Source organism: Artemia sp. Qi Xiang Cuo, chromosome 19, assembly GCF_049724085.1.
Source record: "Artemia sp. Qi Xiang Cuo chromosome 19, ASM4972408v1, whole genome shotgun sequence".
Classification (NCBI taxonomy): domain Eukaryota; kingdom Metazoa; phylum Arthropoda; class Branchiopoda; order Anostraca; family Artemiidae; genus Artemia; species Artemia sp. Qi Xiang Cuo.
In genome coordinates, this window is record NC_142812.1 from 4,685,852 (window position 1) to 4,709,787 (window position 23,936).

The 23,936-nt window shown below is 37.5% G+C and overlaps 1 non-coding gene across 1 annotated transcript; it reads left to right on the forward strand.

Annotated features, from left to right (window-relative positions):
• The first annotated feature begins 5,646 nt into the window (after nucleotides 1–5,646).
• On the forward strand, nucleotides 5,647–5,810 carry LOC148940421 (U1 spliceosomal RNA). The gene has a single exon (XR_016143413.1). It is a non-coding gene; the product is annotated as a U1 spliceosomal RNA (small nuclear RNA).
• The last annotated feature ends 18,126 nt before the right edge of the window (nucleotides 5,811–23,936 follow it).

Below are 23,936 nucleotides of genomic sequence, written 5' to 3' on the forward strand. Positions count from 1 at the left end.
ACACCAATGTCATAAAACATGTCATATCTCAGTGTCAGAATTGCTACCTATATAAAAATAATGTGGTAATAGACAGTGAAATCACGGGTAAAATCAAAAGAGCATTGGTAGATAATATCACTATTGAAATTAATGGCAATGCTAAGAAAAGGAAAGCATCAGGGGAAATTGCTAGTATAGTCGACAGTTTACCATTAGATGCTGTCAATGAAGACTATAATATCAATGATGAGATGTATGATGCGAGTGTAGCTGAAACCAAGTTAAATGTTATATATGACACCGAAATGGAATAAGTACCTTGTCATGAGAAAACATTAGAACAAATTCTAACACTTGAATTTTTTATATGATGATATCAAAATTATGTAACAATGTATGTCATTATTTCAATCAAAATACTATGTGCATTACATTGTTATGACTCCCTTAATTTTATAATACGCTAGCAAATCGAATGTTTAGAATGTCATGAATATCAACATAAATATTAATGACTATTCTAAGAAAAGCAAAGTAGCAGTGAATATTGCTAGTATCACTGTCAGTTCACCATCAAATGCAGTCAATGAACTCAATTAATAAATGGTTCTGTGTAGTGAATATTCTTGGAAGGGTATGAATAGGCGAAGCTTGGTAGAACGAACTCAGCTATTTGGTTAATTCCAGGTCTTTTAGTTGATGACAAAATATAAACATTAATAAGAAAACACTTTTGCATAGAATAAACTCAAGTACTTGGTAAATTCCAAGTGTTTTTATTGATGATTGAGTAACAAAAATTAGTAAATAAAAAAATACTTTTGCTTAGAACAAACTCAGAAAACTCTCATACTCTATTGCGCAACTAACATTTTAAGTCATTGTGCAAAATCAAAACCATGGAAACAACAATGTAATGCATAAAGTATTTTTATTCAAATATCAACATGTAGAATATTAACATAAAAATATGGTATATATTATTATACATTAATAATATCATTGAATGACTTTGAACATTTTGAATCTGTTTCACATTATAATTCACCATCTTCTCTCTTGATAGTGTAGGTATTCCTTCTTTTAGTTCATAGCCAGTAGAATAATCATTGATCTATTTTGAGTCATTCACAATTTTTACTATAGTGTCACCTACAGGTTCAATATGCATTTCATCTTTGGTATTAGTGGCCTCAATTATCTATAGTATATTCATTGCTATTGTGTCTGAGTTTGTATCTTTGCTGGTAACTTGGAAAAAGTTTCTGAATTATTTTGAGGTCTTTTTCTGTTGTTGTTCACCCTCCAAAGATAGATTTTTTGTCAAATAGTGTATATATTACCTTCTCCAATTGTTAGCATAAGCCCTCTTCTCTGGGTATTTTCACCAGCGCCATCTTCTTTTGCGGGTAGATTGGCACGCCATCTATAGTTTAAATTCTTTATAGTGCTATTCTTTGATTCCTCATTGTTAAGAAGCGTACTGGGAACTAGCAGAAGAGGGGAAGGAGCCTCCCGCAAGCGACGTAGTACCCACCGGTATTAAGTTACCCGTAAATTGCGGGGAACAGTTGAGGGGGTCCTTACACTTCCCTTGTTCCTAGGTTCCTTTATTCTGCTTGTATTTATTCAGAGTTCGAGGATTGCGTAATATCATTCCGTAGCAAAATGGCGAGCGTGAAGCTTGTGTTCAATGATGTACTGAACTTTGTTGAGCGGGCGATGAAGGCTGGAAACCCGATAGACAGTATTGTCAAAAGTGCGGTATCACATTTCTCCGATGCGGATATATTGGAAGCGAAAAAGGTGATTTGGGATGAAGCCGAATATGCGACGAGAGTGACTGCAAGAGACAAAAGTTCGGATAATGTCATTGACATAATGAAAGTTTTTAAGATGTGTGACGAAAAAAACATTTCGCTCCCGCGGTTCGTATTATACCAACCTGATGACGTACCGATTATTCCAGGCAAAATAAGTGCAACTTTGAAGAGAAAAATGGGAGAGCTATGCCGAAAGTTCGACAGTTTCGTCGAGTCTGAGTATCAGCTGCGAAATTCCTATCAGTCACGCGAGAATAACGGAAATCATAAAAAGACTTACGCCGTAGTTCTCAAGAATCCGCCCCAAGGACTGATTGATCCCGAATCACGGAAAGAATTTAAATGGACTTTGCGGACAGACGAGCTATGACATCGTCGAGCTGAGGCCTCGTAAGAGTGCTTGAAGCGTTCTCGTGAAAGACAAAGCGACCGCCGATTCCATTGCACAGGCTATTACCAGTACCGATAATTCCGTTGTCGCGAGAGTAAAAAGTCCCTCTTTCTTCGGGATAATTCGCCACGTCCCTGCTAGTGTTTCAGAAGAGGACATACATAGTTTAGTGTCGAAAAATGTCAAAACTTCTGGAATAGGCAAAACCAGGTCATTCAAACTTAAATTTGATTCGCGTGAAGACCTACAGAGTGCAATCAAGTCTCCCCCCGTGATTGGGTATGAGCGGCTGCCGATTCACGAATACAAATTTATGCCAATCCAAAGCTACAAGTGTCAATGCTTCGGCCACGCAGCAAGGGCATGTCCAAATCCGCCAAAGTGCTCCCGTTGCGATGGGAAACACTCCAGCTCAAAGGACAATCCTTGCCAGAACCCCTTCAAATGTGCTCTATGTGGTTCGGCAAACTATCCCTGTTACAGTTTTAAATGCACTGAAGCACAGAAAGCGTTAAAACAATGAATAATCTTGAACTCAAAGTTGTATCATGGAACATGAATGGTTGAGTTCTGGCTAAACTACCTCTGGTTGAGAAATTAGTACAAGAATATGACGTAGTCTGTCTACAGGAGCACTTTCTTACAACAGAAGGACTTCAGCTTCTTGAGGTCAATGACAGTTCCAGTGTTCCTGCAAAGCGTTCTGGCATAGGTATACCCTCTAGTGGTATTTCAATACTGGTACGCAGAAGTCTTAATCCTTTCTTGTACAAGCAGTCTGATTTCTTCGTCGGTGTCCGAATTGCTGATACAGCTCTATTCTGTGTCTATATGCCAACGGATTATCATGACGATGAATCTGATGCAAGATTCAATGTTGCTTGTGGACAGATTTGTGGAGCAGTTGACGGATGTGTTACGCAAAAAATGTCATGCATTGTAACCGGAGACATGAACTGTAACCTGTGCGACAACAGCCCGAGAACTCAGATTCTGGTAGCTGCCTGTGAAAGTCTCCGTGAACTTGAAAATGACCTGGACTACACGTATGTACACAACTCCGGCTCTTTATACTCCCTTGACTCACTACAGTGCTCTGCAGATGTGAAGACAAACGGAAAATGTAGGGTAAAATTAAGCATCTGTGCTTCCGACCACCTACCCATCTCGAATGTGTTCTTTGTTACTAATAAACCTACTCAGCCCGATGAATGTCACCGTAAATGGGTGGTAAAATCTGAGTGGCGAAAAGCCGACTCTGCGTTTTTCAAGTCCGTGTATGATAATATACTTGAAAAGATAAAGGTCCCATTTCAACTGTTTCAACAAGGTTCGCCTGTTCCCGATAATGAGAAGCAGATACTCCTGAAAAATTACTGTGCAGAAATTACACATGCCCTACGGTGTGCCGAAAAGGCTGCAGTTCCGACACGAAAAGTTCGAATCGGAAGTGAAAATCCATAGTGGTCTCAGAATGTACAGTTGTCTGAGTCTTGTAGTCGATCTAAATTCTGGTATACACTATGGAACGAGTGCGGGTGCCCTCGTCAAGGTGTCTTGAATGATATCAGGCTACATGCTAAGCGAAAATTCGCCAAGACCCTTGCTAAACACCGAACCGACTTAATGGACCAGAATTGCAAAGTGCTTGAAGGTGACCCAAATGCAGTCTGGAAGTATATTAAAAAGAAAAGGAGTCCAAAATCTCGCAAAGAAGAATTTTGCCAAGTGAAAGTGATTGGAATAAATATTTCACCACCGAGCAAGGCTCTCGAGAAAGAGTTCGAAAAAGAGCTTGACTCCCTCCTAGTGTCAAATGAACGAAGTGTCGGGTTCGTTGTTACTGTCTCTAGTATCCGTCATATGCTATCTAAACTGAAAAAGAAGTATTCTCGAGGTGATGATAATATTTGTGGAATGCATCTTGCTATTTGGGGTGATAATGTGTTAAATCACCTTGCTCTTATGTACCAGATGATCTTTAACTGCAGTCTTGTCCCCGATGTTTTCTGTGTTGGCGTCGTTACACCAATTCCCAAAAAAGGGAATGATCTCAGGAACTGTTCATCATACCGCCCGATAACTGTTGCGTCGGTATTCTGCAAACTCATGGAAATTCTTGTTTTCGATGACCTAAGTGAAGCTTGTTATACTCCCGATTCCCAATTCGGGTTTAAGAGTGGTACTAGTCGCGAGCATGTTCATTTGTTGATAGCCAATCTTGTGCTCAGTGCTCACGATAATAAGGATGCACTCGTTCTAGCATGCCACGATTTGAGCAGAGCATTTAACTCAGATATCCACGCACGCATACTTAGTTCTGCTTGTAAACGTGGAGTTGACCGTTCGGTTGTCGTTGCATGGAGGAGCATGTATAGGAGGCTGAGAGTAAAGATTAAAGTCCCCACTCATCGCGGTATGGTGGTATCCACCGTAGTTATACCTGTCCGTAAAGATATCCGGCAAGGCTCCATTACTTCCCCTCCAATATACAACAACAGTATTATCGTCCCTCAAGAATCTGCCAAAACGTGCTGCATGTATCTAGGCATAGACGTGTCGCTCATCAATTACGCTGATGATATACTTAACGTAAGTAGGTCTGTTTCAAGGGTTGAGGATAACTACAATATATTGAGTGATGAATATGCTAAGATTGGGCTAGCTTTTAATGCTGCCAAAAGGGAAGTAGTTGTTTTTCGTCGCAACGCGAAAGATTCGACCCCGATTAGCGTGCTCCTAGGCGATACTGCGGTGAGCTCAAAGCCATCTCTCACTTACCTTGGACTGCCGATCGCTCCAGATCTGCGGTTTACTCGTGAAGCACTGGTTGAGCATTTTTCAGAAAAGGCACGCAAAGCATACGGACTACTTTTACCCTGCAAACGTATGTATAACCGCCGTATATTCGGAAGGCTCTATTCCGTGTTCGTTATCCCGCATGTTCTGTCACTCTCGCCGTTTTGGTCTATTTTCACCGAAACAGATAAGCGCTCAGTCAGTCGGGTTTACTATAAGTATGCAAAGTATCTTTTAAGTGTTCTTCCAGGGGAGAGAAACTCAAGAGTTTCGAAAAATTACAGTGTTGTGGACCCGACTACTGCGGCTACTGAGCGAATCGTTCGATTTCAGCGTTCACTCAATCCTGATCATGATATGTACCGAGCTATCGTAGGCTAGTTTGAATAAGAGTTTAGTATGCTGTATATAGATTGTTATTGAAGTCTTGTTGTTTCATTTATTGCGTTTTCTTTTTCTATTTTTTTTCCTTTTTTTCAATACTCCGTTGTGTAACCTTGTGTTATTTATGATGGGAAATAAAAACCATTCATTCATTTATATCTGTTGGTATATGATCAATGGTAGTGATATTGTTCACCTGTGCTTGATGTTGATAAAGAATTTAATCACTCTGATGCTTATATTTTGGTTATAAACTTATATTTTGGTATACTTACCTGGCTGGGGAGCTGCCTTGATCATGAAGGAGGCGCTCCCAGGGTGAAGCCTTTCCATTGCACTTAGGATTGGCTGACCGATGTGATTACCCCAAATGGGGGTAACTCAACAGCGTAATTTTTGGTAGTGGGGGACTGCGTTCAAGCGGACCCCTGTTTTTTTTTACCAATCCAACCTCCCGACCTCCAAGGTGGGAATCAGGGCCTGATAAGCACGAGTGCTCCCAAGCTATGGTTGGGGCCTCGGAGCGAGGATTCACGCCCCCGTCCCTAGCTAGCCGGGAGGAGAGCCCTAAGTTGCACCTCACAGCGGTGGAGTGGTGTAACATTCTATTAGTAGCCTAACCCGACAAATAGAATGGCTAACCCAACGGGGTGCCAAGGGTCTGGGGAGCCTTCGGTCAAGTCAATTCCTATGAAACACCAATGGATATTGAAGATCAAATGCAGAAAGATACTACTATTACGGCGTTCGCGGTAGCCGACGCGGACCAGGTCAGGGTGGTGCCTGGCCCGACAAGTATGCAAGCCGCCCGATCAAGAAAACATCTGAACATTGGCGCGTGGAATTTTCGCAGCTGCAAGTTGGAATCTACACAACTGCTCCTTGCAAAGAAGCTGCAGAAGTATAAAATCAACGTTTGTTATCTGTCAGAAACGAGACTTAATGATGTTCTGACCAAAAAGTTTATCGTTTCCGAACTTGACTCATTCCACTTCTATAACCCGGGTCCCAATGAGGGTTGCGGCCAGCAAGGAGTTGGGTTCCTAATAGATGGTCCTACTGCATCGTGTGTCTCCTCTTGGGAGCCAGTGCACCAAGGATCGTCATGATCAGACTGAGAGGCCACATTAGCCACATAACCATAATCGCCGTGTACGCTCCGATAAGGGACAGTAGTACCGCGGTCAAAGATGCCTTTTATTATGACCTACAAAGAATCATTGACAAGACACCAAGGAGGTATTTTGACAGAGAGAGAGAGAGAGAGAGAGAGAGAGAGAGAGAGAGAGAGAGAGAGAGAGAGAGAGAGAGAGAGAGAGAGACAGACAGACATACAGAGAGAGAGAGAGAAACAGAGAGAGAGAGAAAGAGAGAGACAGAGAGAGAGAAAGAGAGAAAGAGAGAGACAGAGACAGAGAGAGAGAGACAGAGAGAGAGAGACAGAGAGAGAGAGAACTTACTATTTGATCAATTAATGTCCCCTCAATTGCATTCTTTGGATCAATTGATGAAGACAGTTCCAATGAAGTCGCTCCCAATGTATTCATTGTGCTACTAATATATTTTTGAAATCTGCTGGTGAATATAATGCTTTTTTGTTCAATTGCAGCACATTGACACTTCCGTAAACAGTTACAAAAAATAATGTAAAAACAATATAGTATATTTGTCAGAGTGTAACATATTATTTATCTACGTGTGAAAATGTCTAATTGAGTTTTTCGCTTCATTGCAAATCAATCATTTTTGAGAGTTACTATATAATTTATCATTGCATGTTCCAAATTCGTGAAAAAACTGCAATTATTCAACCGATGTCTGCCATGGTTGTCCTCTCGAATCTTCAAATTAATAATTGATGATGTGCAAACGCAATGTTTTCAATATGTCTTTTTTCCATGTCAATTTTGTATAGATTTTAAAAAACCCTACCCTCCGATATCTTTTGACGCTTAAAACGTCAACTAGAACTTTAAATTTCCAATCGAAAGAGGCCCCTTTGAAGTTTCTACGACGACCCCTTCCATATGAAATTCCTCGGGGCAAAAAATAATAAATAATAATAAAACATTGGAGTCGTATGACCTTTACTTTGCGCTACAAATGGGGGGATATTAGAGGGTCGGGTATAATACTAAGGGTTGGGAGGACGGGGTTGGCTGTGCACAAACTTCACCTTGGTGACCCTATTTTAACTTATCTTAGTGCAAAACTATAAAACAATAAACCATCGAAACCTTATTGCCTTTATGATATTTAGTTTTTCTTTTATCTAAAACTTAGTATTATAAGAATACGCCCCATAGGATAACACTTGCCACGCCTACTCCCCGGCCCCTGGGAGGAGGGTGTGGGGTTTCTTTATCTAATTTTTTAAAAATTTCCAAAAAACGCGCTATTCCAATATTATTCTCGGAGGGGTGTGGGTAAACACGAGCGAGGGGGGGGGGTTAAAACATCCAAACACACTGAATCTTAAAAAAGACAAAAGAAATTCCAATTACCAAACCAAATAGTCCCCCAACGAATCTTATACGATCACTCTTTCTACAATTGTGAAGAATATCAGTAGTGGGTACCTATTACACTCGGCGTGTATGACCACCCTCTTTTTTCGTATAAGTTGTAGAAATTAATACATGAATGATCAAAATCATTATAACTGGGTCCATATTCTAGGACAATGTACATTCATCAGAAAAAAAGCGCAAGTAATGAAGAGTTCAATTTTGAAGCTCTTTTAGAGGAAGGTGGCACACAATCTCAAGGAGATCTGGATATTTCAATATTAGATGATTTATTGACTATGGTAGATAATTTGAAGTTTGGAATCGGCAACGATTCGAGCACATTCTTTTGGGTCAGTCACATCGTCACAACGACTTCGATTACGTACACTCTGACACATTTTACGGAAGGCTAAGTTCAAAATGAGTTTAAAAATTTCTTTTTCAACCTTCGTTTTCGCTTTGGAACGTTTACCGACAAAAGTGTCAATAAACGTTTTCAAAGAGTTTTTGGTCAAATTGGAGGGCTCTATGTATCCTTGTGACGTTGAAACCGTTGGCTACCATCCACCGCAAAAGAACGTGATGTACAACGATATTAACTTTCGGATGAAGGTCAGCGATAAGTTTTTGTTTGAAGGTGTCCAGTGCACTCCCATCCTCTACCATAGAAATATATTATGGACTCAAAGAGTCCCTAGTCACCGCTCTTTTATGCACGGGAAAACCAAATCCTTCACCGAATCATGATGCTCCACCGATATTTCACCATCTATTTCAAAAAACCATCTTTGCGGTCCATTCTCCTCAAAATTGGTAATGTCGGGGAAATCTGAAGCACGTGGATCGTTAAGCCATTTATAATTACCACATGGCAAAGGGTAGTGAGATATTACCGACGGATAGAGGGAGTTCATATCTAAGACAACTGCTTCTGAATTTACACCGGTGTCTTGTCCAGTCGGATCAGTTTCAAGGATACGATCTCCATGAAAAACATACTTTCTCCTCATTGATCTCTCTACCAATAGATGCTGATCCACGTCGGTGATCAAGCCTATTTCCTCTTTACTGATTTTAAGAATTAAATCCATCACCAAATGAGGAGTGGAAAAATAATAACCTACGTCCAACCCAAATTCCCCATAGATTTTATCCGTTTTCTTACACACAATATCCAGCAACGTCAATACATCACTTGCCAGGTACAATCTACAATAATCCCACCCATTTTTACACCCTCCCTTAGCCCAAACCCTCTTGCAAATTCATAGTCGACAGTGATGTATTGACGATCGTAAAGTGAATCGTAGAACGAGGCGATGGGTGGCAATTGTTCCGCAGAAAGCCTCGTGGTGAAGATGTAGCACTCGTACGGGTTTGTTGCCCTTACAAGTTAATTAAACATACATTTCACCGTCTAGAAAGTGTTGTTTATGGATGTATAGCTTAATGAGGGGGAAACTATTAAAATCGTCACTTTTTTGGACTTGAATGAGTTGTCTTAGGGATTTGGGAAAGAAGCTAAAGGAGTCTAAAAAACGGATCTTATTCAAGCACAATTTATCATTATCTAATGTTTGCCATTGGAATTTTAAGAGCAGCAGCTTTTAAGACGATTTGGGTATGATATTATATGAAAAAGAACCATCTACCCATGCGCCATCTACAGCTTAACCTCGTTACAATTGTGCCAGCGCCCGTAAAATAAATTTCAGATCATAGCTGGAATTGTGTATATAAACAGGCAGAAAATATCGTTGGCTAACGTTTAGATTGCACGATTGATGGGCCATTCCACGAAAATTACTCAATCCCGATACAATCAGGTCGCCCAAATAATTGTGGTCGTGGTCCATACCTTTACTCCCTTTCCCCTTACCCAGTTTTCCCCTTTTCCTCTTTTGCATTACCCTCAACAAATTCACCCTTAAAAACCCTAACACTTTTTTTCAGTTTTAATAGCCAACTCGTCCTCTGGTGATAGTCATTGGATAGGATGTATTTCGTAGCCGTAATGTTGATTTATTAGCTGTTTTAATGAGTGTTGTCATGGCTGAGAGCATACAATCCTCACCACCCAATCTCTCAATTACCTCTACCAATTGTATGGAATTAGACGAGTCTCTTTGTGCGTGAGCATAAGAGACTGCAATGACCTCATGTTTTTTAACAAGATTTGAATTCAATGGATCATACACATCTATGAGGGCGGCTTCGCAGTCTAAGGCCACCTTGTCACTCTGTTGGAGTGAATTTTGAAAGTTCTTAAATTGCAAGATGGCCCTGTCATCGCTAACTGTTAGCACAGATTGACATCCGTGACGCTTTCAATGCTTCATATGATTATTTAACAATTTCTGACCGGAATCTAGAAAGACATGTCGGACAATAATGGCATGTACCCCCCGTTGATTCCTTTTACCCTCACTTAAAACCAGACTAGTTTTTGGTATTGGAAAAAAAATGTCCTTTTTGAATAGGGTTCACTGGCTGGCTTGTAAAGAAGCCAAACCCAATGTTCCACTGATTCAATGGATGAAGCCCTCACTGGAAATATTATCCCCTTTTTGCGCTCACCTCCCTCAAATTCCGTTTTATTTTGTAAAACAGTAACACCAATCTTTAAATGTGCATTAGCCCGCTCAAAAATAGTCATCACATTAAGTTTTACTGGATATTGATTATTTAAACAATTCAAATCTACTATAGGGAAATTTAGACTCCCATTAACGGCATAATTGTCCAACACTGTCTTACTAGCTTCCTTTTGCAGAAGATTGTAAGCTGCCACAAGAAATGCATATTTGAAGCATTGAAGCCCTGTATCGAAATTGAAGTGTTTTACATCATTACACCCCTTTAAATCTTCATTATATTTTGCCCCCGCCACCCCTCCCCCACCTCCCCTTAAAATAAGATTCTTTTTAAATTTACCAACATTAACATCCAAACTCCCAATAAATAAAACCACCGACCCACTACTCACCTCAGTATAATTATCCAATTTTTTTACTTTATCAACCCATTCCATAAAAACACCCTCAAAATTATTCAGATCCAGATGAAGTGGTAGCATTTCAGTACGTAAATAACGCTCATACACCTCATCCACCTTTTCATTTAAATAAATTATTTTTTGTGCTATGGCATCCTTAATCCCATCCCTCCCACCTCCCTCCCAAATCAATCTTTCAAGAAGGGCTCGAAGCTTGCCAACATAGGAGTGTACTATGTCTACCGGATGCGTTATGATGCTACCTGAGGTTAGCGAATTAAATGGATCCCCAAGCTCAGCCCTATAAAAATACACATTGTGCAAGGTAGTCAGCTAAATTAAAATCGGGCATGACAGGGGGCGTTACGGGGCTTTCATGTCCTTGCACCAATTTGCTCAATGATGGGGATGTTGCGTGGTGTGAAATCCCCCAGCTCACTCAACCAACCCTCGAGTTAATCAGGACTGAGACGATCAGCCCATATATTCTCTAATACGCCTTGAGATTCGAGGGTAGTTGGTTGAGCCATACCCCCTGTAGATTTACATTGTTCATTAATGTAATTATTCCCATTATCCAGAACGAAGCATACTACTACTACTATCATCACCAAAATAATCGCTTAACAACTTTTGAATCCATTCCTGTGACTCGACATGGACATTATCTTGGAATTGTGATGGTGATGATAGTAACGGTATCTCCATGTCGTCAAATAAATTGTTGATCCTTAGAATTGTTGGTGGTGGGAGTTCCTGTACATTTGTCTAAAAAATGAATGTGAAGTTATTTTTTTTTTACAAGAAAAAGAATATTTGGATTGTCTCTGTGTTTATGTGTGTGTGTGTGTTTGTGTGTGTGTATGTGTGTATGTATGTGTTTAATGTGATGCTTCAAGTGTAACCTGGTATATGAAAGAGAAATTATGTCATTTTTTTATTTTTTTTTATGGTGATTTGACACTTCTATTAAGCTGAAAATATGTTTTCACTGTTTAACTTTAACCTAAAACTGTAGTAAGGGTACCCTTTTATTACTTTTTTTACCTCTTAATTTACGATAGATCCTAACATTGAAACGTTGTGTTTTTTTTTGTCATTAAAACATAGTTCAAAAACATACACACTTAATAACTTGCTTTTTTTCTTTTATTTTATAACATACACACTGGGATAGATATATACAGAGATAAGAGAGAGAGAAGATTCAATTTTTCTTACGTAATCACGGAGAGAGATGACTGGTCCCATGACTACATCAGCCTCTTGGAATGGGACTACAGCTTGCATGTTGGGTGTGCCAGTTGGACAGTTGACTGTTGGCTGGTGTATGATGGGTCCGGATGGTTGTAGCATCTTGTTGTGAATGTTAGATGTGGCAGCTGGACAGTTGGGTATTGGGTGGTTTACGGCGGTTCTTGTTGGGATTAATGGTTTCGGCCAACGACCCCTATTGTATAACAGTTGTTCTGTTTGATATGACCAGTGGAGTCGCTTTTCACCTCCGTGTCTTATTAAATGGGAGGGGGAGCTATGGGAAATCCTAAAAAAAAATTTAGTTTTTTTTACAAGAAAAAATATTTAATGAGAACTCTCAGTCCTCATCAATAGGACTAGGGTATGCACAAGAATATGTTTTAAAATTTAAATCAAAAGTGTCATTCTATTTTTCTGATGATTTTAATACATTGAAAAAAAGGGTTTAAAATTTCAGTTAAAAAAATGCTCACTACAAACAATATTTTTCCAAAAGCAAAAGTCACGACTTGCATATTTATATCATTCCCATTTTGAAGTTAGACAATACTAAATGTGAATTTTTATTTTTTAAGTATGTTTCATGTCATTCTAAGATATGTAAAAAACAAGTTAAAAAAACTCAAAAAAAATTGGGGAGGGAAGAGGGGGGGGTTAAAAGGAGGGAGGGATGGGGTTTAGGGAGGTTGAGATTACGGTTGGGGGATAGTGGGGGAGGAGCTTTGGGCCAGAATAAAAAAAAGTATGATTTGTCTAATATACTAAGCTCGCAAACCATTTAAATGCAGTGTTTACGCACTTTTTAGTTATGATATTGCTCTTTACCGACCTCTTAAGATCCAGGTTCAAAAATATTCAACAATTCGTTACCTATAAGAAGACTGTATAAGCCACTCGATAAATTATATTAGAATTAATCCCTTTACTCGCTAAGAATACAAATGAATAACTTACTTCTTGCTTGTAGCTTTCATCAATATTCCTTTTGTTAGCATTCATGGTGTTATTTCAAAGACCAATTTTGAACTGAGAAAATAACTCATCATCAGAGTTTTTATACCGTGTTCAAGGCGAAACATAAAAAATACCACGCCTAACATATTGCTTAACAAACAAAATTTCGTAACCATCAAGTTCATTTAACCATACTAGGAAAAAAACCATCGGTGTATGAAAACAGCCATGACTCTATTGGCAACATGAAATTTAATACTAAATCATTGCACTGTGAACTGCACGGATTTTCATGGTATGTTGATTATAATTACAACATAAAAAACCAACCGAAGATATGACTTTATAGGCGTGGTGTTTTTTTTATATGATACATGTATAAAAGGTAATATGGATTTTTTTTAATGTCTAGAGTTTTATGGATGGAAAATGCCCCATAAGAATGACTATTTATCTGCCAGGAATGATAACCCGCTTTTATGGTGGGAGTACTGTCCGCTCTCTTTAATTCACCCAATAAGGGGGTACTGTCCGCTCTCTTTCATTGACACAGTAATGTCCCACATGCCCGCTCTCTTTAATTGATGATATAACACTACTCATGTTGGTCCTATGAAAAACAGAGAATGAGTATAGAATGTATCATTGTATTATGGATACCATGACCCCTTCAAATCATTGAACCTTCACTACTCATTGGAACGCATCATTGTATTATGGGTACCATGCCCCCTCTTGAACTCATAGACACTTACTACTCATCTTATTATGGGTACCATGCCCCCTTGGAACTGTAGGTTTCCTCCTACTGACCAAGCATGTAAAGGGTTCCTTTTGGGCCGCACTTCTGCTAAAAATGTAATCCCCTTCCATAGGGCACCCTTTGTATGTACTATGAAGCATTGAAAGGTACGTCCTATACCAGTTGCGTCATTTCATTCTGAACTAAGGTGGGGCTAAGCAACCTCTATGGGCCCCCTTAATTGGTCGGCTTACAGTTATTAAAGAGCAATTCTTTTTCATAGTGGTTAGCACAGGTCTCTCCCAAAATCAACTAATAATAGTAAGAAGCATTTAAAAGTGTTTAATGAACACAGAGAGAACTTAAGTTGGAAAGTAATTCACAGTTTTATTGTAACACTGAGAACCGACAAGGTCCCATTTTTTTTAAAATATTTTTCCAACCATATATTTTAGGCAATATACTTTTATTTTACTCAATAATTTTACATATTTAAATATATTTTGCACTGAAGGGTTATAATATTATGTAATACAACATAGTAACATGTTGTATTTCTGCACATTGGAAGTCTAGTCAATGTTATCTTTGATTTTAGGCTCTCTCAGACTGAAGATGAAAACCCATCTCTGAAGAGAAGTCTTCAAATCAGGAGTTTTTGGCTAATCGCCATCATTCTGAGTTGACTCAAGTTAGAAATGAGCTGAAGGGATTGCAAGATGAAATGAAGGCAAGTACTTTTTTTGGGGGGAGATTGAGAAAAACTTCCTAAAGTATTGAAACCCATTTAGGCTGATTTTATGTCCTTTATAGTCTAACGTCGATAACTTTCTCTTGCTTTTTTTTAACATAGTTTATGTTTACATTACTTTTTTCTATTGAATAGTATTTTATATAAGCGTTGGATGTGTGAGGTTTGGTTTTTCTTTTCAACTTCTGTTTGGATGTGAAGGAAGGACCAGTAAATACTAAAAAGAAATGGTTTATTGCCAAAAGTAATTTTCAATGGTTGTTACTTCTCTGCACTGTCAACCTGACGATTGGGGCATTTGTCATATCTATGAACAAGTTTTGTAATACCTTTTTTATGGAATGTTGCCGCTAACGATTTTAAGTGAGTTGTGGTGGTTCCTTCAAACTCATCATTTTGAAAATTCTGTCCCCAAAGCCACTTCTTAAATTCAGGAAAAACGTCTCTTGACACTTATGCAGACTTCGTATTAGGTGACTGGAAATAAACAACAATCGATGCATAGTAATTCCCTAAACAGTGTAAGGTTCCAAGAAAAAATTCAACAACCGTTAGGTTATGGCAAGTTGTTTTTTTTTTGTCAACTATAATGGGTTTCGCTTGTCAAGTTATTGCAGCTTGGTCTAGACTTGGTATATAACAATTATTGACTGGTATAAGCAGGGTATAAATAAGTGTTAGGTATATATAATATACCGGGTATATAGGGTATAAATTAGGATTCCTGTTGCGAAATTTCGAAACATCTACAGAAGGCTGCTCGAAACACAAGAAAGATGTTGACAAAGATTGTTCTGATCCATGAGATCATGACTGCTAGTCCTCACAACGGCCGTGAGCAATTTAAGTGAGACAATAATTACTCAAATTTGTTACTCGGTGTAAATATTTTCGTCAGAGGGAATATAAATTGGTATATATAAGTACAAAGAGGAGCAAATATACAGATTTTAAGGTGAAGTGTATATTTTTCCGCGGGTGAGCAATTATCCCCCCCTCCTTTCGGCAGGCCCTTGTCACGAAGTGCTCTTGATTATTTGTGTTGAATGGATGTGTAACTGTTTTTTTCTTTATATCTTTAAAAGTAATAATATTAGTTACTTTACTCTGTAGCAATTGACAATTTTTGGTGTTAAAGTTTGTTTTCATTGGGCCTTTTTTTTGAGAAAAACTTATTAATTTATGTTAGTTTTGAAGTTTATTATGTTTATCTGTTTGACCGTTAAGAACAAATTCAAATGTAAATCTTACATTATTTTATCCCTTTAAAAAAGAATTAGGTACTTTAGTCTCTAAATTTCTAAGTACTGTACTGTCAAGTATATTTTTTGCCGATTACATGAACTTACAAGAATAGACATATTGAAATACAGAACTGGCAAGTAGTAAAAGCAACAAATTATAACCATCTTGGTATCAAACATATCCCTAGTAGCACCCCAAGCAGTGGTGCTAATTCTTGGAAATGTATGGAGGGGGGGGGCAAAATGCCGTTTTAAAAAGCGACCTGGGGTCAATTTCATTATTTATTCAATAACAATGCCAATAACGTATTTTTTATTGAAAGTACCGAAGAAATGTTTTTCGAATTCTAGGGAGTAAAAAAACATTGTAGCCGTTCGATATTGCTAATTTGTAAGTAATTGTTGCTTTGTCATTTACACTGTTGGCTGTTGATGTTGAAAGCTTTGTTGAAAATGATGTAGTTTTGGCAGTGATTAAATATCCCATATAATCCGCCTGTAGTGTGTAGTGTATTTTTGCCGTTTAGCATGCGCAGTGTGGGCGAACCTGTCTTTTTTCTCTCTTTGTTGATGTTCTGCAGGTTTGGAATTCATTTTTAATAGTCTTCGTGTGTAAAGCCAAACGTGAATTTTTGCATATACAATTAAAATAATACATGTAAAAAATGAAATAATGGTATATTATGCAAAACTTGTTTGAACCTCACTGACGATACGATTCCTAAATAGGCTACCTTAAGGCAGTTTGTCCAGTGGAGGGTTTTATCAAAGATTTTTGATCTGATTTATCGATTTTTTTTTAATTATCTCAGAATTTAACTGGCGGAAAATAATAGTCAGGAAAAACATATTTAGTCTTATCAAAATTATGAGTTATCCAAGTAATTGTATACAAGTATTGAAGAATCAAAATTTATGCAAATTTGTTCAGTTCATCAAAATTTACTCTGTTGTATGTTATTCTACTTAATGGCATTAAGTTAGGTACCTTTGAGGGGTCACACAGTCTCCGCCAACTGGTATACCTCTCGGCTCTTTGTGCCACGTGTTACTCACTTCTGCCATGTGTGGTGCGTGCGACCTGATGTAAACGATTTTGAAAGCCAGTAACCTCTCAATACCCAATGTGCTACTTGCTAAGCTTATATAGAGATTGTCTTTTTCGACATTTTTCTTACCTTTTGGATTAGTCGAGGGTCCAACTTTCGTCACCCACTTTCAGAAATTACGTAAATCTTATTTTGAATGTTTCAGCTGACCCCCCCCCCTTAGATGTTAAAAAACACCTGTTGACTATTTTAATTGGGAAAAGCTTTTCGGTATTTTCATTGAAAAAAAAATCCCCTTGATTTTGAAAATAATATACATCTCCCCTCAGAATTTTTGTAAAACGGCAGCACGTGATTTCTATGGGAAGTCACTGAATAATGAAAAGGAATTTGAAGAATCAAGTCAGATTTTTTCAAATTGGGTGCTCCTCTAGAGTTTTAAGTTTATAAATTAAAAAAGAAAGAAGCAAAAAAAATACACTAAATAATAAGTCAAAAGATTACGTTCCCTTTTTTAGTTCAGCGCAAACCCACATCCCTTCCAACGTCATAGAATTTACTGAGAATGAATCTCTACTTTTGTGTAGTGTTCGTTTTTTGTTCCTTTTAAAAGTTTTCTTTTAAAGGCTATGCATTGTATTTTTGACTATTAATAATTATCTTGTCTTTACCTCTGCTATTGTGCTCATCATTTTTGTAATGAATAGCTACTATTGTTGTAGGTCAGATTCAGAAGAAGGTTAACATTCTTGAACTCATTTCTACCGTTTTTGTTTGAGGTAAAATTGTAGACGAGGGGCTTCTGCCTATCTTGAAAAGTAGGTGAATTAGGCAAATGAAATTTTCCGGATTTGATCCAGAGCCTCAGTGATCCCTTGGGACGATTTTTCGAAATACATACATCCACCCCTCTCCCCTACAAAGGATCCTTTGACGACCTTTTATAACCTTTATTTTATAAAAGTGAAGCCTTGAGAAATAGATTTACTGCTCAAATGAAATCTTTTGAATCAAATCAACTTGGTGGACTGTGGTGAAAAAATTGAGAGTGATGGCTAATTGGAGAAAAAGCCCAGACAGATAGTCTCAGTAAGAGGCAAAGCTGGCATAAGCCTTTCTTAGAAATGTATAAAAATGATGTCATTTTACTTGTTGATAGATTGTCTATCATCCATCCTAGGACAAAACCAATGTAGAAAGGCATTTGAAGGCAAATGGAGACCCCAAATAAGAGGTTTTCTGTTCTGTTTTTAAAGTAACTCTTTCTGTTCTGTTCTTACAAAAAACAAACAGAAAAGAAACAGATTAACTGTTTTTTATTTACCTGTTCTGTTTCTGTTTTCATGATAACAATTTTGTCCTGTTTCTGTTTTTTTTCTACCTGTTTTTCTTCTCTTCTAGATTTTAATTTATTGATTAGAGAAAGAGATAATCAGAAATTTCGAACTTACAAAATAGTGTTTTAAATCATAATTTTAAGAAGTGAAATCATAATCTGAAGTTTAAATCATAAAGAAGTGTGGTTACGCCCCATACAGTTTTTTGAATTGGAGCGTCAATATAAGGTAGAAATAAGTAAAGTGATGGCACTCAGTGTGTCTAACATATCAAATAGTGCTGCTAGATTGTTTTTGCTAGGCAAAATTAGGACTTAGAAGTCAGATGAGAGTAGGTATGTGTGTAAATGGGAGAACGGTAAAGGTGCAGTTTTGTTCCACTAAAACAAGTTATTTTATAGTGTATATTATTCAGTCAATTGAACAGCAAAGTTGCATAGATACTGTCTAGGTGAAGCAGGATACAAACAAATCACTTATTACTTTATGTCCTGGTTCTATTGGTTGGGCCTCTTTATCCTACATTACACGGGGAGTATTCTGCACCTTTTACCAGGAAAACTTTAATTCAACGGTTTTTATGAAATTTATGCTTCTAGATAACAGTGACTTGCTATGATTACCATACTAGCTTATATATCATAAATATTGATTATTAATTGTAAATTTTCTTAAATAATTAATCAGAGTGGAATGTAAATGTATTGAAGTCTTGTCCAGTAGAAATATATGTTTTTGCTGGCACGTTTTATTTGCTGGCAACATAACAAGATATACTTTTTAAGATGCCAAATATACTTTTTCTCATGTTAATGAAACCATGTCTAAATAGAATCAATGGAAACCACCCTTTCAAGGAAAAGCCTAGAGTTGAAACAGGGGCCTAACTAGCTGATTCTGGCCTAACTGGCTAAAGTCTTATAAAATACAAATACACTTTTCTCATTCTATAGGATACCACATCTTCCGGTGAACACGGTAATTTTTGCCATACAGTACAATAAATTAAAAAAATTGTCACTAAGCAGTATATTTTTTCTTCTATCTGTGTCTTAAACACCTTTTATAGACAAGTAAATGCCCGTAAAAAATTAATACTGTGCTGCAAATGGTCTCTGTTTCTAGGAAACGGTAGTCAGGAGCTGTCATTTTGCTTTTATTTGCCGACAAAGTTTTCTTGGCTCATTGCGCAAACGAAACCGCTCTGGAGGCAATTGTCCCCTTTCTGCCTAATTACGCCACGAAGGTAAAAGAGGTTAGATATTTGGTTGGAAGTGCAATTTCCAAAATCGTAGGCTACCGGAAAGTGCTTCTAATTTTGTGAAAAAATCCTAAAACCAACTTCTGTTTTAAGAGAAGCATGATATCATTTTCTGATGACGACTTGGATGTTCCAAGACATCTCTCTGGGTACCCTACGGAAAAAAGGAAGCAAAGAAAGTATTGGGTGCAACTTCTACAGAGTGTCTCTAAAGGCTAAGGGAGTCTCTGCCATGACATTTATATACTATCTTAAAAGGAAGCACACAATTGATATGCACAAAGAATAGTTTATGCGGCTGGTGCAGCACATAACAAACCCAATCCAACTAAAAAAAGTCAGGCTGTTTCTCTTGAGAAAGCTCCTGATAGTAAAGCAAATGACTCAGAGGGCAATGATCTGGAGCTGAAATGGATCAGATATTCGCCCTTAAGGAGCTATTTCTTCATAATACAGAAGTGAAATTTGGCTGCCGAAACGGTAATATATTTACGACAGAGTCTAACCTAACGTTGGCGAGTATTCACCCATGTGAATACATTCTTTCATAATTTGGACGCAAAACTCAGTTTTCAAAGCAAGAATCAACTATTGTCGTTGCTTAGTGTTGTTGAATTTCCGGTTCGCTCCGGATGCCGGCACCCGTCGAGATTTTTTGACCCCTCCCTGCGATATTTAATCCTTTTTTTGATATTTTCATTGAAAATATTGAATGAAACAGCATGATTGCCCCATATCCCCTCCTAGATTATGAAAATGTATTTTTAGTCTCCCCAACATTACCGTAAATAGACTCCACTGCCTTTAATTCAAAATTTGTTCTGTATAATGTAAGTTCCTCATACATCCACAGTGTTGTCTCAGTTTTGCTGAATGTTAAAATTGGTGTGATGTTTGAAATATCCCTTTGAAACTTTGAAGTATTGTAGATGCCAATATGAAACAGTTGACCCTTGTATTCAGATGGGATGAGCCGGCTTTTCATATATTGCGTATCGAATGCAATTAGTTTTCTATTCGTTTACTTTTTCCCTCGTTTGCTATGACCACTATAGTTCTTTTGTCAGGAAACATACTTTTTGGTTTTTTGCCCCCTTCTTCGTATGTCAAAGGCAAATTTGCCCTATTTTACCTCCGGGTAGTGATGCCGATTTTAGATTTGTTAATATGGACCTTCTCCTGTGTATCGAATAGTTGAAAAATCATTTTTGTTGCAATTTTTTCCAGTTTTAACCATATTTTGGCTGTACCGCATCGATTGACAAATGTCTTTCGTCTCAACTTGCTTTAACCTGTTCGCTTGAGTCAATTTACTAATTATAAGTGTCATGTGTACATTTCTAGGAGAACTTATTAAAAAATGCCCCCTTTGAGATTTTTCTATCATAGCACAATTGAAATTTAATCTTCATTTTTTTTTGTTTTAGGTTGATTTTGTCGCCCGAAAGTAAGTTTTTAATTGGCTTATGAAAACAACGTGTTTGCTTGATGGATTGCGCGTTAAGCTTTGGAAAAATCCAAGTTTGTTCAAAGATTTCGAATTTTTAGGACTAAAATAACTTTGATTGGCAGAAAAATGTGGAAAAAACTCTTGAAGCGAATGTAATAGACCTAATAGAACAAACAAAAGAGACAATTAAAAAAAAATCGTAGCTAGTTTTTAGTTTATGGGGCAACTCATTTCATCGGTAAAATATGTAGGCCTGTTCTATTTCTGTTATCTGACATGTGGCAATTTTAAATTTTGTCAGTTGAAAAAAGAATCGGCTAAAAAAGAAGCAACAACAACTAAGTGGGGAATGGCAATGTTTTGATTTGATTTTCAGGCATTAATTCTTGTTTTACACAAACGTCCTCGCAGGGAGAATAGTGTGGTATAAGGATTGGAGCAGAGTGCCCATATGCAATAATTATAAACATTTGTATAACAAATTGTATAACTTCTATACCAAATGTATCCAAGTTAAATATTTAATTTGTATAACAAATGTAAAACTAGGTTTACTTGGGTAATAAATTTAAACTTAACTTGTACTTTTGAAATATCTAGTTTGGTAATAAAATTTACTGTATAATTGTTTTGAATATTGGAAAATATTATTAAAGTTTGTTACAAAACTGGTTACATCGTGACAATTACCATTTATTCGCCAGGAAAAAGACAGAGTAACTCCCTGGCTGTTTCATTATTGTCTTCATAAGTAGGGGAACACGGGGTGGAACGGGGTATTAAGTCTCAGATTATTTTTATTAATTAGAAGGAGTCAATATAAAAGGCTGCAAAATTTCATAAAAGTACCTTGTATTGTTGTAAACAAAGTCTTACTCTCATATTGTAAGAAGTGAACACAATTACTATTTATTTAATTAAAATATAAAAAAATGTCAAATACCCTGTTCTGCCCCGTGGCCGGGGCAGAACACGGTGGTAGTTGAAACAGTATATCTAATTAAGTAAAACTGTTATTGGGCTTTTTATTTATTTTGATTAAGGGAACGACTCTATTTTAAACATATTCTTTCATCGAATTAATCTGATTGTGATTGATTAAATTAACTAATTACTCTGTTAATAAAAATAAAACTATAATTTGGCTTTTTTTCCATTTTGCTTAAGCCAACAAAACTAGTTTAAACGTATTCTTTCATGAAATTAATCTTATTCTGAATTAAGAAATTCAGATACAAGGATAGCTTCATCGTCCTCGCTATCAATTCCTGCACAGGAATTGTGAGCCCATTTTTTACATATGGAACAGGCAACCCAACCCTCAGTCGACCTTGAATATAACTCACAACAATATAAACCTTCACAGTCGGGAAACTCGTCAGAATCACTGCCGTAAGTTTCAGGTTGTTTCTTTATCTTCTTGTTTTTTTTTCTTGGCACTTTTTCACTCTTATTCAGGCACTTTCCGTTTGTTTTTAAAGTTTCCGTTTTGTTTTCTTTCTTAAAAAGTATCTTCAGTCCACTTTCTGTCTTAGAAATCTCCTTTTCTTTTTTTTTTGCTTTTATAGCATCCTCTAACTCTTTTTTGTATGGTGAATCAGTTATAACTACAGTCTTCCCCCTTCTCCGATTTGTCCTTTTTGCACTTCCTCTGACTTTTGAAATAGGAATTAAATTGTCAGGTGGAACAATAAATGCAGTTGGAGAGTCATTTATGTCAGTTGTCATCCAAGAGCATCCAGGAGTAGCCTTGTCATCCATATAAAATTGAACCTTTTTAGCTGGGGTACCATTAACACTAACGGAAGGGCTAGAAACTGTAATATCTTCACCCCTTTCACTACAAGTGAGGGGATTTCCTTTATCAACAGATGAGCCAGACAAAGATTTTCCCACTTGTTCTTTCTCTGTTGGTAGAGGTTCCTCAATCAGTTTTTGGGTTGAAGGTTCAGCTTGTTTGATGTCAGCAGTTTCAGCTGGTAGGAAATCTGAATCAGAGAATATGGCTGGGTTAAGTGGTCAAATTCCTCCTGCTTTAAACCCCTTAATTGCAGTATTCATAGAGGTGCTTTGGATAAACGCTGATCCGAAGAGCGTTGAAATTTAAAACAGCGTCAAGAAAGTCCCTGGGTTGTAAAGGAGCCACTTTCGACGCTCTTCATCATAGTGGAGGCTCAAAGACTTCATGAAAGACACATCAAGCGGTTGTAACTTGTGAGAACAATGCGGGGGTAAACAAAGCAACGAAACCCCATTATCTCTTGCGTAGTCTATGACCTCTAGGCTCTTGGTGTGGGTGGAATGTCCGTCTATTATGAGAAGAATCGAAAAGTCCTTTTAAACCATACTAAGATTAAATTTTAAACCATACTAAGAATAGCTAAGCGGTCATCCATCCAGTGCTGTGAACCTCAGCCCAACTCCCTGGAGGTAGTCCCAGCCCAAACTCCTTCTGCATTTTCTTCCTCGGAAAAACTAACATCGGGGGCATGTATGATCCACTTGGAGACATGCAAATAAGGCAAGTCACGGTATCCCCCCCTTTCTCCAGAAGTTATTGCACCAACTTGTCGTTTACCCTTACAAGCAATGACTTTTTAATGGTTCTTAGGGTTCACTGACACACCAGTTTCATCACAATTAAATATCTGTGACGCTGTAAGTTTGTGCTTATCTACCAATTGAGTGAGTAGCGAAAAAAAACTATCCACAGAAGTCCCATAGCTCTTGCACCAGATGTTGACTCTGGCTTACTAATAGACAGAGTAGGATTTCTCTTAAAAAATCCGTTGGTCCAGTCTTGACCAGCTATTTCATTTTGAAATCTATGAGCTATGCCATTTATTTGAGCTAATTAGTAAGCTAAGGTACGTAAGTCCTTCATCGTCAGACCAAATAACCGCGCCTTTATAGTTTTAAGTAAGTCACAAGCTCAAGTTCCTGTTCTTGGGTTAAAACGGTTTGAAATTTCCCAGCAGTTTTATCAATCAGTTACTCAGGATTTTTT